General features: G+C 41.1%; 1 protein-coding gene and 1 pseudogene across 4 annotated transcripts in view; both read right to left on the bottom strand.

The window, feature by feature from the left end:
- LMNTD1 (lamin tail domain containing 1) overlaps window positions 1–12,325 on the bottom strand; it is a 489,113-nt gene that overhangs the window by 149,300 nt on the left and 327,488 nt on the right. The gene's annotated exons all lie outside the window — the stretch shown is intronic.
- LOC139183009 (histone-lysine N-methyltransferase SETMAR-like) lies at window positions 8,639–9,968 on the bottom strand (annotated as a pseudogene).

Genomic DNA, 12,325 nt, shown 5'->3' with positions numbered 1-12,325 from the left:
TCTCTTCATTTTATGTCTAGATAAGTAATTGATCTAGTTATATGCCATTCTGTTAACAAGTGACACCTACAGACTTTTAGGCCCCAAAGCCATGTTCATTGTCCATTTCACCACGCTGTCTCCCAGAGAAAAAGGCTGAGGAGTCTGTGTACAGACACTGCAATGTTGTATGATATTACTTTTGGGCGTGTGTGTGTGTGTGTGTGTGTGTGTGTGCTTAGTTGCTCAGTCATGTCTGATTCTTTGTGACTCCATGGACGATAGCCCACCAGGCTCCTTTGTTCATGGAATTCTCCAGGCAAGAATACTGGAGTGGGTTGACATATCCTTCTCCAAGGGATCTTCCCCACCCAGAGATTGAACCTAGGTCTCCTGCACTGCAGGTGGATTGTTTATCACAGAGCCACCAGGTAAGCCCTATCACTTTTATATAGAATCTAAAAAATAATACAAATGAATGCATGTGCAAAACAGAAACAGTCTCACAGATACAGAACACCAACTAGTGGTTACCAAATGGGAGAGAGAAGTAGGGAGGGGCAGTTTAGGGGTAGGGAATTTAGAGACACAAACTGTTATACAAAATAGATAAGTGATGAGGATGTAGCACAGGGAATTACAGCTATTACCTTGTAGTAATTTTTAGTGGAGTATAAGCTGTAAACATACTGAATCACTAGGCCTGAAACTAATGTAATGTTGTAGACCAGCTGTACTTTAATTAAATTTTTTAAATTAAAAGCAAAGAAATGGAGGATGAGATGGACAGTGGCTTACTTTTGTTTGAGCATTAAGAGGACATGAAATTGGAGGTTTAAGGAGAATAGAGACAATTTCATCTGTGATATACAAATTAGTCTATAATGAAGCGTTCTTTAATCTAGCTCTTACTGACTAGCTGTGGCTGAATAAAATTTAGGCAATCAACTCTTACTGGCTTAAATATACTTTGTCTTTATGTCTGTTTAATTGTCTGCCAGTACCATTCCTGACACTGTTTCTCTATCCCTCCTTCTGTCAGTAGTTAGAAATGCACCAGAACACTATATAAAGGAACTTTCTGTTGATATTTTTTATAAATCCATTTTAAAGCCACTGACTATCACCCCTGGTGGCTCAGACAGTAAAGAATCTGCCTGAAATATGGGAGACCCAGATTCAATTCCTGGGTTAGGAAGATCCCCTGAAGAAGGAAACAGCTACCCACACCAGCATCCTTGCCTGGAGAATTCCACGGACAGAGAAGCTTGGAGGTCTACAGTACACAGGGTTGCAAAGAATCGGACATGACTGAGCGACTAACACTGTGACCCAATTTGTTTGTCTTAGCTCAGTTCATTTTCATTGAGTTCTTTGAGAGAACACAGCTTATCAGGCACACAAGACTTGGGCAAATCAAATCAGTGGCAACAAATATTTATTGAGCATGAATATTCTTGACACAGTTTGAGCATATTTACCTGGTTATGTGAAGATGATGGAGTAAACCAGGAAGCTGATTGGTAAGTAGAGCATCACTAAAAACAGTAATGACCTGAAAGGACCTTCTGTCCTGCCAGGACCTAACTAGTTACAGGAGAGGAGCACCAGGACCAGGGAGCTAGACAAGCAGTAAAGAACTGGCAAGGAGAGAACTCCAGCCAGCTATGGGCAGCATGAGCTCTAGACAGATTAGAGTTCTAACAGGCAGAAGAAGGGTGTGTGCTCTTACACTGCACACAGATGCGTGAATGTATGCTGGGACCTCGGTGGCAAATGCCAGTAGGCAAGAAGAGGAAACAAGAACTCCAGCTCTGAAAACAAAACCAGTAATAGCTCTGACCTCCCAGAAAGTAGCCAATAGCCTGGATATGTTTGAAAAGTGAGTGTGAAAATGATACAGAGGAACTTACTTGCAAAGTAGAAATAGATAGACATAGAGGACACATACCAGACCACCTGACCTGCCTCTTGAGAAACCTGTATGCAGATCAAGAAGCACAGCTAGAACTGGACATGGAACAACAGACTGGTTCCTAATTGGGGAAGGAGTACACCAAGGCTGTATTTTATCACCCTGCTTATTTAACTTATATGCAGAGTACATCATGCGAAATGACAGGCTGGATGAAGCACAAGCTGGAATCAAGATTGCCAGGAGAAATATCAATAACCTCAGATATGCAGATGACATCACACTTATGGTAGAAAGCAAAGAAGAACTAAAGAGCCTCTTGATGAAAGTGAAAGAGGAGAGTGAAAAAGTTGGCTTAAAACTCAACATTCAGAAAACCAAGAACATGGCTTCTGGCCCCATCACTTCATGGCAAATAGATGGAGAAGAAATGGAAACATACTTTATTTTCTTGGGCTCCAAAATCAATGCAGATGGTGACTGCACCCATGAAATTAAAAGATGCTTGCCCCTTGGAAGAAAATTTATGACTAACCTATACAGCATATTAAAAAGCAGAGACACTACTTTGTCAACAAAGGTCCGTCTAGTCAAAGCTATGGTTTTTCCAGTAGTCATGTATGGATGTGAGAGTTGGACTATAAAGAAAGCTGAGTGCTGAAGAATTGATGCTTTTGAACTGTGGTGTTGGAGAAGACTCTTGAGTCCCTTGGACTGCAAGGAGATCCAACCAGTCCACCCTAAAGGAGATCAATCCTAAATATTCATTGGAAGGACTGATGCTGAAGCTGAAATTCCAATCCTTTGACCACCTGATGCGAAGAGCTGACTCATTGGAAATGACCCTGATGCTGGCAAAGATTGAAGGTGAGAGAAGAAGGGGACAACAGAGGATGAGATGGTTGGATGGCATCACTGACTCAATGGACATGAGTTTGAGTAGGCTCCAGGAGTTCGTGATGGACAGGGAAGCCTGGCATGCTGCAATCCATGGGGTCACAAAGAGTTGGACATGACTGAGTGACTGAACTGAACTGAGAGGACAAATGACCCTGGAGGAGGGCATAACAGCCCACTCCAGTATTTTTGCCTGGAGAATCCCCATGAACAGGGGAGCCTGGCGGGCTACAGTCCATGAGGTTGCAAAGAGTTGGACACTACTGAGTGACTAACCACAGCACAGCACAGAGGACAAATGAATGGATAGAAACAGGGGAAGAGGAAGGGTGGAATGAACTGGGAGATTGGTACTGACATATATACACTACTATTTATAAAATAGATAACTAATGAGAACCTACTGTATAGCACAGAAAGTCTAAAAAAAGAAAAGTGAGTGTGGCCCCACATCAAGTTCTAGTACAGCGTAGTTCTAGTACAGCATAAGTACCCACTGGAGCATGGAAGCAAGGAGAAGCAAGACTCCAGGGAGTGGGACTCCTGAATTCACGCCTCTACCATGAATTCAGTCTGTTGAATTCAGTCTGTTGAAAGACTGGAGACAATGCAACAGGCTTGAATAAAAGCGAGGCCACCTGAGCTGAGGGTAAGGAAGGATGTGCTGTGTGCTCAGTCATATCCGACTCTTTGTGACCCCACGGACTGTAGCCCGCCAGGCTCCTCTGTTCATGGAATTTTCCAGGCAGGAATACTGGAGTGGGTTTCCATTTCCTCCTTCGGGGGATCTTCCTGACCCAGGGATAGAAGGTGCATCTCTTGAGTCTCCTGAATTGGTAGGTTGATTCTTTACTACTAGAGCCACCTGGGGAGCCCTATTAGGGCATAAAGTGAAAAAGAAAGTGAAAGTGAAGTCACTCAGCCTACCAGGCTCCTCGGTCATGGGATTTTCCAGGCAAGAATACTGGAGTGTGTTGCCATTTCCTTCTTCAGGAGATCTTCCTCACCCAGGTATTGAACCCAGGTCTCTTGCATTGTAGGCAGACGCTTTACCATCTGAGTCACCAGGGAAGTCCCTATTAGGGCATGAACAATCATCCAAAAGGGGCTGGTATGGCACAGGTCAAAGAGTGACTATCCCCAGGTTTTGGTATCTCTTGTCCAGCACGTTTGCCGGACTGACTCAAGGCCTCATCGGTTGAGGTTGGGCTGCAAGGATTAGGAGAGGGCAAAGTTCCCCAGCTTCTCTCTGTTCTGGCTTGATGGGCATTGGTCCTCGGCCAGACCACACCTCCCGGGGACATGCTTCCCTGGGGAACAGCGGAGGGGGGCTGAGGAATGTGGAAGAGCACAGAGGCAAATAGCTTCTCTCTGATTTCATGCTTCCTGTTAAGTGTGGGTCAGCAAGAACAACAGCCTGCAGGCAGATCTGACCAGGACAGGGACACCCACAGAGTTACTGGGATCTGGGAGTGTGAAAGCTTCCTTAGCTCCGGGGCCTACGCAGATGCGGGAGAGGTCATGCCAGGTCAGTGACCATGGCACCTGGTGCTGAGATCACCTTTCAAGGTGACCCTTCAAAGCCTGGGGTCATGAAACCAAATTAGGGTGCGACACTGGGGATGCAAGCTCACCAGCCAGGTAGTGGTCCCTGAAGAACGTGCTAGGCAAGATTTTCCTGTATTCCTCATTCCAGCCCTTTCTTGGGGCTTGCTGAGCACTGGTTGGTCCGTCTCTGCCTGATTGTTACTTACACAAGGTTTTGGAAGTTATTTTAAAACATTTTAGCTTATCTTGGGTCGGCCAAACAGTTTGTTCAGATGATGTTACAGGAAAACCCAAATGAACTTTTCAGTCAACTCAACATGTATTTTTATCTCTACCAAAAGCTTTTTTGGTAAACATTAAATATTAAATATGTTTAAATTAAATGTTTTCTGAGTGTCTACTGTGTACAGATCACTCACTGTCAATGAAAAGAAAGATCTTGACCTGCTCACCCACATACATTTTCAATCAAACCACATGTGATTGTCTATATCATCCCTCTCTCTGCCCATTATATCCCTTCTCTCTATATGATACAGGCTCCTGGGGAGATTTGAAAAAACTAACCATTTTGACCAGCCTGAAATTTAAAACAAAATTTTTAATTAAAAAAAAATCAGTCTGGACAGGTGTGGGGCTTTTGCAAAGCAAATTCTTATTTTCAGAGATCTCTTTGCTTTTATTTGCCAAGCAGCCCTAAGAATGGCTTTTGCAAAGCAAATTCTTATTTTCAGAGATCTCTTTGCTTTTATTTGCCAAGCAGCCCTAAGAATGTCTGGATTTGGAGAGAAACCTAGGCTGGTCTGTAAGCATTTCGGGGAGTCTCTGTATTTTCTAGGAAATCTCAATGGGAGAATCCTTCCTTGGACTGGGAGAAGCTGCTAATATCACAGGCATAAGAAGGTTTTTCTCCCCAAATTTTCTTCTTCACCCCATCACCGCCATTAGCCTTCACCACACACATACACACACATGCCTGATGAGAGAGCAGATTTTATTCAAATATAAGGCCAAGCGGGGGCTTCCCTGGTGGCTCAGTGGTATAAAATTCGCCTGCCAATGCAGGAGACTTGGTTTTGATCTCTGGGCTGGGAAGATTCCTTTGGGGAGGAAATGGCAACCCACTCCGGTATTCTTGCCTGAAGAATTCCATGGACAGAGGAGCCTGGTGGGCTGTAGTCCACAGGACTGTAAGAATCAAACATGACTTAGAAGCTAAACAACAGCAGGCAAAAGTGACTCATCCACTTACATCAAATCAAGTAGAATCACCGGCAAGGCTGTAAGAAAACAACTTAAGAAATGATGCAGCATGTCATGATGACCCAACCAAAATAATCTAAACCAGTGAAGTACGGAGGGCAGACAAGTATTTCAAAAATCAAAGCAGAACCTTGCTTTCTGAGGGCTGAATGGCAACTAAAGGAAACAGATGAGCCTTGGTCTGGCTTGTAGAAGGCTACAACATAGAAAGGAAAGGCAAAAAAGCCCATATTCAGGCAAGGCTGGCAATTAAGGAAAACAAAAAGAACTTGAAAGAGGTAGATCAATGCTGTGAACCTATAGCAAGCACAGGGCAATGCTGAGATGGTGTAGGTTATAGTTCACACAAACTCCACAATCTGTGCATTTCAAAATAAATTAATTAATGTAGAAAGGAAAATGAAAATGTGTTGATTCTACTGATACAATGCAATTAAAATCAGTCTCCAAATCTGAAAAAAGAAATCATAGGCTCATTAGCTTATTAACATTTTTACTTTGAGTAGAAATAATCTTTCAGAGGGAACATGTCATAATATCCCCTATGCACATGTGGGTTCTGCCATTAATTAACTGACTGTCAGCATCTTCCAAAGGACTGCTGCCGCCTGCCTCGGTACAGGCTGTTCTGTTGGAAGAAAGGGGCGGAACCATGGTGTTCCACCACCCAGAACTTGTGCTAATGGCGCTCCTATTACAATATCCTCTGAATTGGAAAGGACCAAAAATGCCTCTTGTGAAGAGAATTAATGGGGGTACATGTAAGATTGCGAGTGGGAAAGAGAGGCCTGGGCACGAAGCCCAGAGACGGACAAGCTCCTACATGAATAGTTTTTCCCTAAGCTTTCATCAGAGATGCTGCAGGTCTCGACGTTGTCAACTGCTCACCTTGATGAGATTCTCAAAGGCACCTAACACAACACAGTGGAATAGCAAGGTTAAACCAAGGGCACCAGGGTATTATTCTGACGGTCTGAAGATTAACAAGCACTTAAAACAAAGCAAACAAAACCAATCAACCAAACAAACAAAAAACAAAACTTTAGAGGAGGACGAGTACAGCTTTCAACCCTTAGAAATGCATCTGCAAGTTTCTAGACTCAGTATTTCCCAAGAGTTCGATTGTGAACGGCCTGTTTTGCTCAACCCTGTCCACTGCTATAAAACAAACATTTCTATATTGCTGCATACAGTATTTACAAAACATCTCAGAATTATTTACAGAGCATCTCAGAATATGGTCTTCAATCCAGGTAAAGAAAGCAAACAATTATAATCCATGCTGAGTGCTGATCATCTAAAAAGCAGTTAAGTGTGCTTACCGCAATCACTGCTGTTGTTTTAGGGCCACATAAAAATACAGTGCCTACGTGTTATTTGACAAAGTTGCCAAGTTGGTGAAAGGTTCTTTATGAGACAATAAAGAATAAATACAATCAGATAAGAAGACAGGAATTGCCACACTGGGTGGTCCAGTATTCTTGAAGTTCTGTTATCTGTTGCCAGCACAACCTCAGCGGGAGAGGGAGGGCTTGGTTGTCCTTCCGCAACTGTATGCCTTGCCCAGTTCTTCATCCCAAGGTGCAATCTCTGTTTTTATGGGCTCCTTAGCAGACTGCACACTCCAAACCTTTCAGCATTACTTTGTTGCTAGGAATGGCTCTGCTTTTCACAAAACCGTTCAAATTCTTTCAGAATCCACGTATATTTTCTTCCATTTGTTCAGTCGCTAAGTTGTGTCCAACTATTTGCCACCTCGTGGACTGCAGCATGCCACATTTCCCTGTACTTCACTATCTCCCAGAGTGTGCTCAAACTCATGTCCATTAAGTTGATGATGCTATCTAATCATCTCATCCTCTGATACCTCCTTCTCCTGCCCTCAATCTTTCCCAGCATCAGGGTCTTTTCTAATGAGTCAGCTCTTCACATCAGGTGGCCAAAGTATCAAACTTCGGCTTCAGCATCAGTCCTTTCAATAACCCATTCCAGTGTTCTTGCCTGGAGAATCCCAGGGATGGGGGAGCCTGGTGGGCTGCCGTCTATGAGGTTGCACGGAGTCGGACACGACTGAAGTGACTTAGCAGCATTCAGGGTGAAATCTTTTAGGATTGACTGGTTTGATCTCCTTGAAGTCCAAGGGACTCTCAAGAATCTTGAGTTTCACAAAAAACACTTGCTATGTAAAATGGTAAGCCAGACAATGAAAAGTTTTAAGTCTTCACTCTCATTTTTTTTTTGGTAAGAAACTAAATAAAAATATCCTAAAAGGCATTTTTTAGAGCAATAAAGCATACTTGGGGGAGGGAGGTTTAGGAGGGACAGGACATACATATACCTATGGCCAATTCATGTTGCTATTAATACATCAACAGAAACCAACACAATATTATAAAGCGATTACCCTCCAATTAAAAATAATTTCTTTTTTTTTTTAAAGCATACTTGGAAAACTTTAAAGGTATTTACTCAAGAGGGATAAAACATATGGTCCTAAGAGAATTGAAGATCTCAAATTTAGGGCTTTCAGTAGCAGTATTTGGGCTTGAAATACTTTAAACTCTAGAACTGAGTCTTACCTCACTTTTCTCAGCAATGATCCCAGTACCTGACAAGGTCTTATTCAATCTGTATTTGCTTTTAAAAAATGACTGATATATTAGTACATTCATGTGTAATATCTACATCTATCAGGCCTAGTTGTAATGCATTAAAATATTATGGTTTTATGGAAGCTTTTAGTTTTTCAATATTTCCCTCTTCTTTCAAAAATTTTCCTATTACTGTCTTAATATGCTTTATATTTCTCAGTGGTTTCTATTACTATCTGATATTATGTTTTGGTTTACCTGCTTGGTTTTGGCCTGTTTTCCCCCACAAGAATGTGAGCCTATGGTGGGAGTAATTTTGTCTGTTTGTTCAAACATCATGTCAGGTCCTGAAATGGTACCTGGTAGGTATTAGATTGGTTCAAACATAATTGCGATTTTGGACCATGACTTTTAAATCATTATATCTGGCTCAAACACATCTTTATTAATCAAAATAGGAACAATTACAATCAACACATTTTTGCCAACAAGAAATAAGTTTGCTCATTCTTGTAGTGTAAAAATCCATGCCTCAGGGACTCTTCAAAAGCATTTTCTGCCTCCTACTGGTTGTGGAAGCGTTTTCCCTGCAAAAAGTTGTTGAGATGCTTGAAGAAGTGGTAGTCAGTTGATGAGAAGTCAGGTGAATATGGTCGATGAGGGAAAACTTTGTAGCCCAATTAGTTCAACTTTCAAAGTGCTGGTTGTACAACATTCAGTTGGGCTTGTCGTGGAAAAGAATTGGGCCCTTTCTGTTGATCAATGCTGGCTTCATGTGTGGCTGCATCTCTTTGATTTGCTGAGCATATTTCTCAAATGTAATGGTTTCACCAGGATTCAGAAAGCTATAGTGGATCAGACAGGCAGCAGACCACCAGACAAGGGCCATGTCCTTTTTTTTGGGTGCAAGTTTGGCTTTGGGAAGTGCTTTGGAGCTTCTTCTCAGCCCAACCACTGAGCTGAGTTGGTCATTGCCAGTTGTCATATAAAATCCACTTTCCGCACATCACAATCCAATAGAGAAATGGTTTGTTGTTGTCGCATAGAATAAGAGAAGATGACACTTCAAAATGACAATTTTTTTGATTTGTGGTCAACTCACAAGACACACACTTATTGAGCTTTTTCACCTTTCCGATTTGCTTCATGCCAAATGACTGTAGAATGGTTGATGTTGAGTTCTTCGGCAATGTTTGTGTCGTTATAAAAGGATCAGTTTCGATGATGGCTCTCACATGGTTGTTATCAACTTCAAATGACCAGCCAGTGTGCTCCTCATCTTCAAGGCTCTCATCTCCTTTGCAAAACTTCTTGAACCACCATTGCACTGTATGTTCGTTAGCAGTCCCTGGGTCAAATGTGTTTTTGATGATGTGAGTTGTCTTTGCTGCTTTACAACCCATTTTGAATTTGAATAAGAAAATCGCCTGAATTTGCTTTTTGTCTAATATCATTTCCATAGTCTCAAATACATATAAAATACACAGCAAGTAATAAGTCATTAGAAAAAAAAAACATAAAGCAGGAAATGTGCTTTAAAATGATATATAGTGAAAGTATTAGCCACTCAGTCATGTCTGACTTTTTATGATCCCATGGACTGTGGCTCACTAGGCTTCTCTGTCCATGGAATTCTCCAGGCAACAATATTGGGGTGGGTAGCCATTCCCTTCTCTAGGGGATCTTACCAACCCAGAGATCGAATCTTGGTCTCCCACATTGCAAGCAGATTCTTTACCACCTGAGCCACCAGGGAAGCCCATGATGTATAACATAACCACATTTATTTAAGAATGTATTCCAATATCAAATGGCAAAGTTCAACAGTGAAAAACCTCAATTACTTTTGCACCAGCTTGATAATATGCACTGCATAAGCACTTGTTGACTGGTGAGAAATGGATTTTCATACACATGTTGTCACTGACCCAGTATTCCCCACCAGAGACAGGGAAACAAGGCCAAGTGAAGGGACTCAGAGTCCAGTCAGGAGCCAAGAGGTCACTGCCCAGCCACCAGCAGGTCACAGATGGCAAATTCTGTGCCTTGAGCCTAGCTCCCTTAGTTAGTACCCCTGCCCAAATTCCTTTTGCAATGTGGTTCTTATTACTCTATGTGTATTCTGACCATTCAAGAACATAAAGACATTCATTTTTAAATTTTATTTATTTATTTTATTTATGGCTATACTGGGTCTTCTTTGCTATGTGAGGGCTTTCTCTAGCTCTGGCAAGCTAGGCTGCTCTCTAATTGCTTCTCATTAAGATGGCTTCGCTAGTTACTGCGTGTGGGCTCTAGAGCGCCCGGGCTTCAGTAGTTGTGACAAGTGGGCTCAGTTGCCCTGCAGCATGTGGAATCTTCCCGGACTCGATCAAACCCATGTCCCTGCATTGACAGGTGGATTCTTAACCACTGGACCAATAGGAAAGGTCAATACATTGATGATTTTTAATTTTAAACTAAAATAATATCAATAAAGTGTTCTATTTCCTTCTGCTCAATAAGCAGGCAGGCCAGAGAAACTCCAGTCTTTAGACTGACAACTTGTTGCCATGGTAACGATAACAAGTTTGATTTCTTAGGGAAGGTGAAAAACAATTTTCCGTTATTCTATTTAGAGAATAGTTTTTGTTTTTTTATTTTTCCACTTATTTGGGTATAGAAAAAAAAGAGGCTCTCTTACCTTTTAAAAATTTAGTGGTCAATCATTGTAATTGTTTGATGTTTAATTTTCCCACAAAGACTTCAGACAATGTAATATTTCTCAGCAAGTGGAAGATATAGCGTGACCTTTATTCTATGTGATCAGCTTTATTTCCATTTTACAGATGAGTACAGAGAAGCTTCACAATACAATTACTATCTTCACAATTACAATTACACAATATCAATTACTACAATATACTTCACAATACAATTATCTATCTCAGCTCAAAATGAAAATGACTGACCCAAATGATTAGAATTGTAAGCAAGGTAGATCCAATTAGAATCCAAAGATGATATTAAAACTCTGAAAATGTGGTCCTTCTTCTCCATTTGGTTTGGTTTTCCAGTGACTCTATAAAACAGGGAGATTTAACACAGACACCTATTGGTGAGATGAATGACAAATGGAGAGTTGGAAGTGATTGAAGAGAGGGTGAACATTCATCAGTGTTTGCACTAAATTGGATTATTTTAGACTAGATGCTGTTTTGGGAAGCTATGTACAAAGCTTTTATGGTGGGGGGCGGGGGCAGTTTCTGGAACATATTCTGTTCTCCAGGATGAAGGGGTATTCTAATGAGTGGGTTTTTTTTCAATACATGTATGATGTAGGACATAGCACAAAAGAATACTAAAATTGCTTTTTAAAACTATTTATTTATTCAGCTGCATCAGGTCTTCGTTGCAGCAGGCAGGAATCTTTCCTCGAGGTGTGCAGGCTCAGGGGTTGTGCCCCAGGGGTTAGTTTCTCTGTGGCAAGTGAGATCTTAGCTCCCCAACCAGGGATCGAACCAGGGCCCCTTGTGCTGCAGAGCAGATTCTCCACCACTGGATGGCCAGGGAAGTCCCCATAAAACTGCTTTTTTAGTGAATGAATTTGAATAATACTGACTTTTATTATCACAACCTAATACTTATGATTTTTCTTTTTCCGGGTTCAGTCTGCCTTTCCTGATATGTTTTACAATTTTTGAGGGTATTGATCATGCCTTCGTCTTTATGTGTAGGAAATACTCAAGAAATGCTTCTCACTTTATCACTTTCTCTAATAAATATGAAAGTAATCAAAATGTTTCATTTTTCTTGAAAAAGAATATTTATTGAAAGACTATTAGTTCTACTCTGAAAATAATATGCATTCATTTTGGAGAATGGGAAATAACACAAAATAAAGTTAAAATTTGTTATTTTCCAACCTGGAAATAGCTTATACTAATAATATTTAGTAAATTTAATTTACTTATTTCTTCTTGGTTTATATAAAATATTCCCTTTAAAAAAACCTAAACCTTGATTGTCATCTTGCTTTGTATCCAGCTTCACTCATTTGACAAAAGTTAAATGAGGTACATTTAGGTACAATTAACACAATATAAAAGCAAGGAAGAAAAATAGAACACCTTATATTTTAAATTAGAATGAC

The sequence above is a fragment of the Bos indicus genome, chromosome 5 (genome assembly GCF_029378745.1).
Source record: "Bos indicus isolate NIAB-ARS_2022 breed Sahiwal x Tharparkar chromosome 5, NIAB-ARS_B.indTharparkar_mat_pri_1.0, whole genome shotgun sequence".
Classification (NCBI taxonomy): Eukaryota; Metazoa; Chordata; class Mammalia; order Artiodactyla; family Bovidae; genus Bos; species Bos indicus.
The sequence above is the reverse complement of the archived record's forward strand: the minus strand, read 5'-3'. Positions and strand labels throughout refer to the sequence as shown.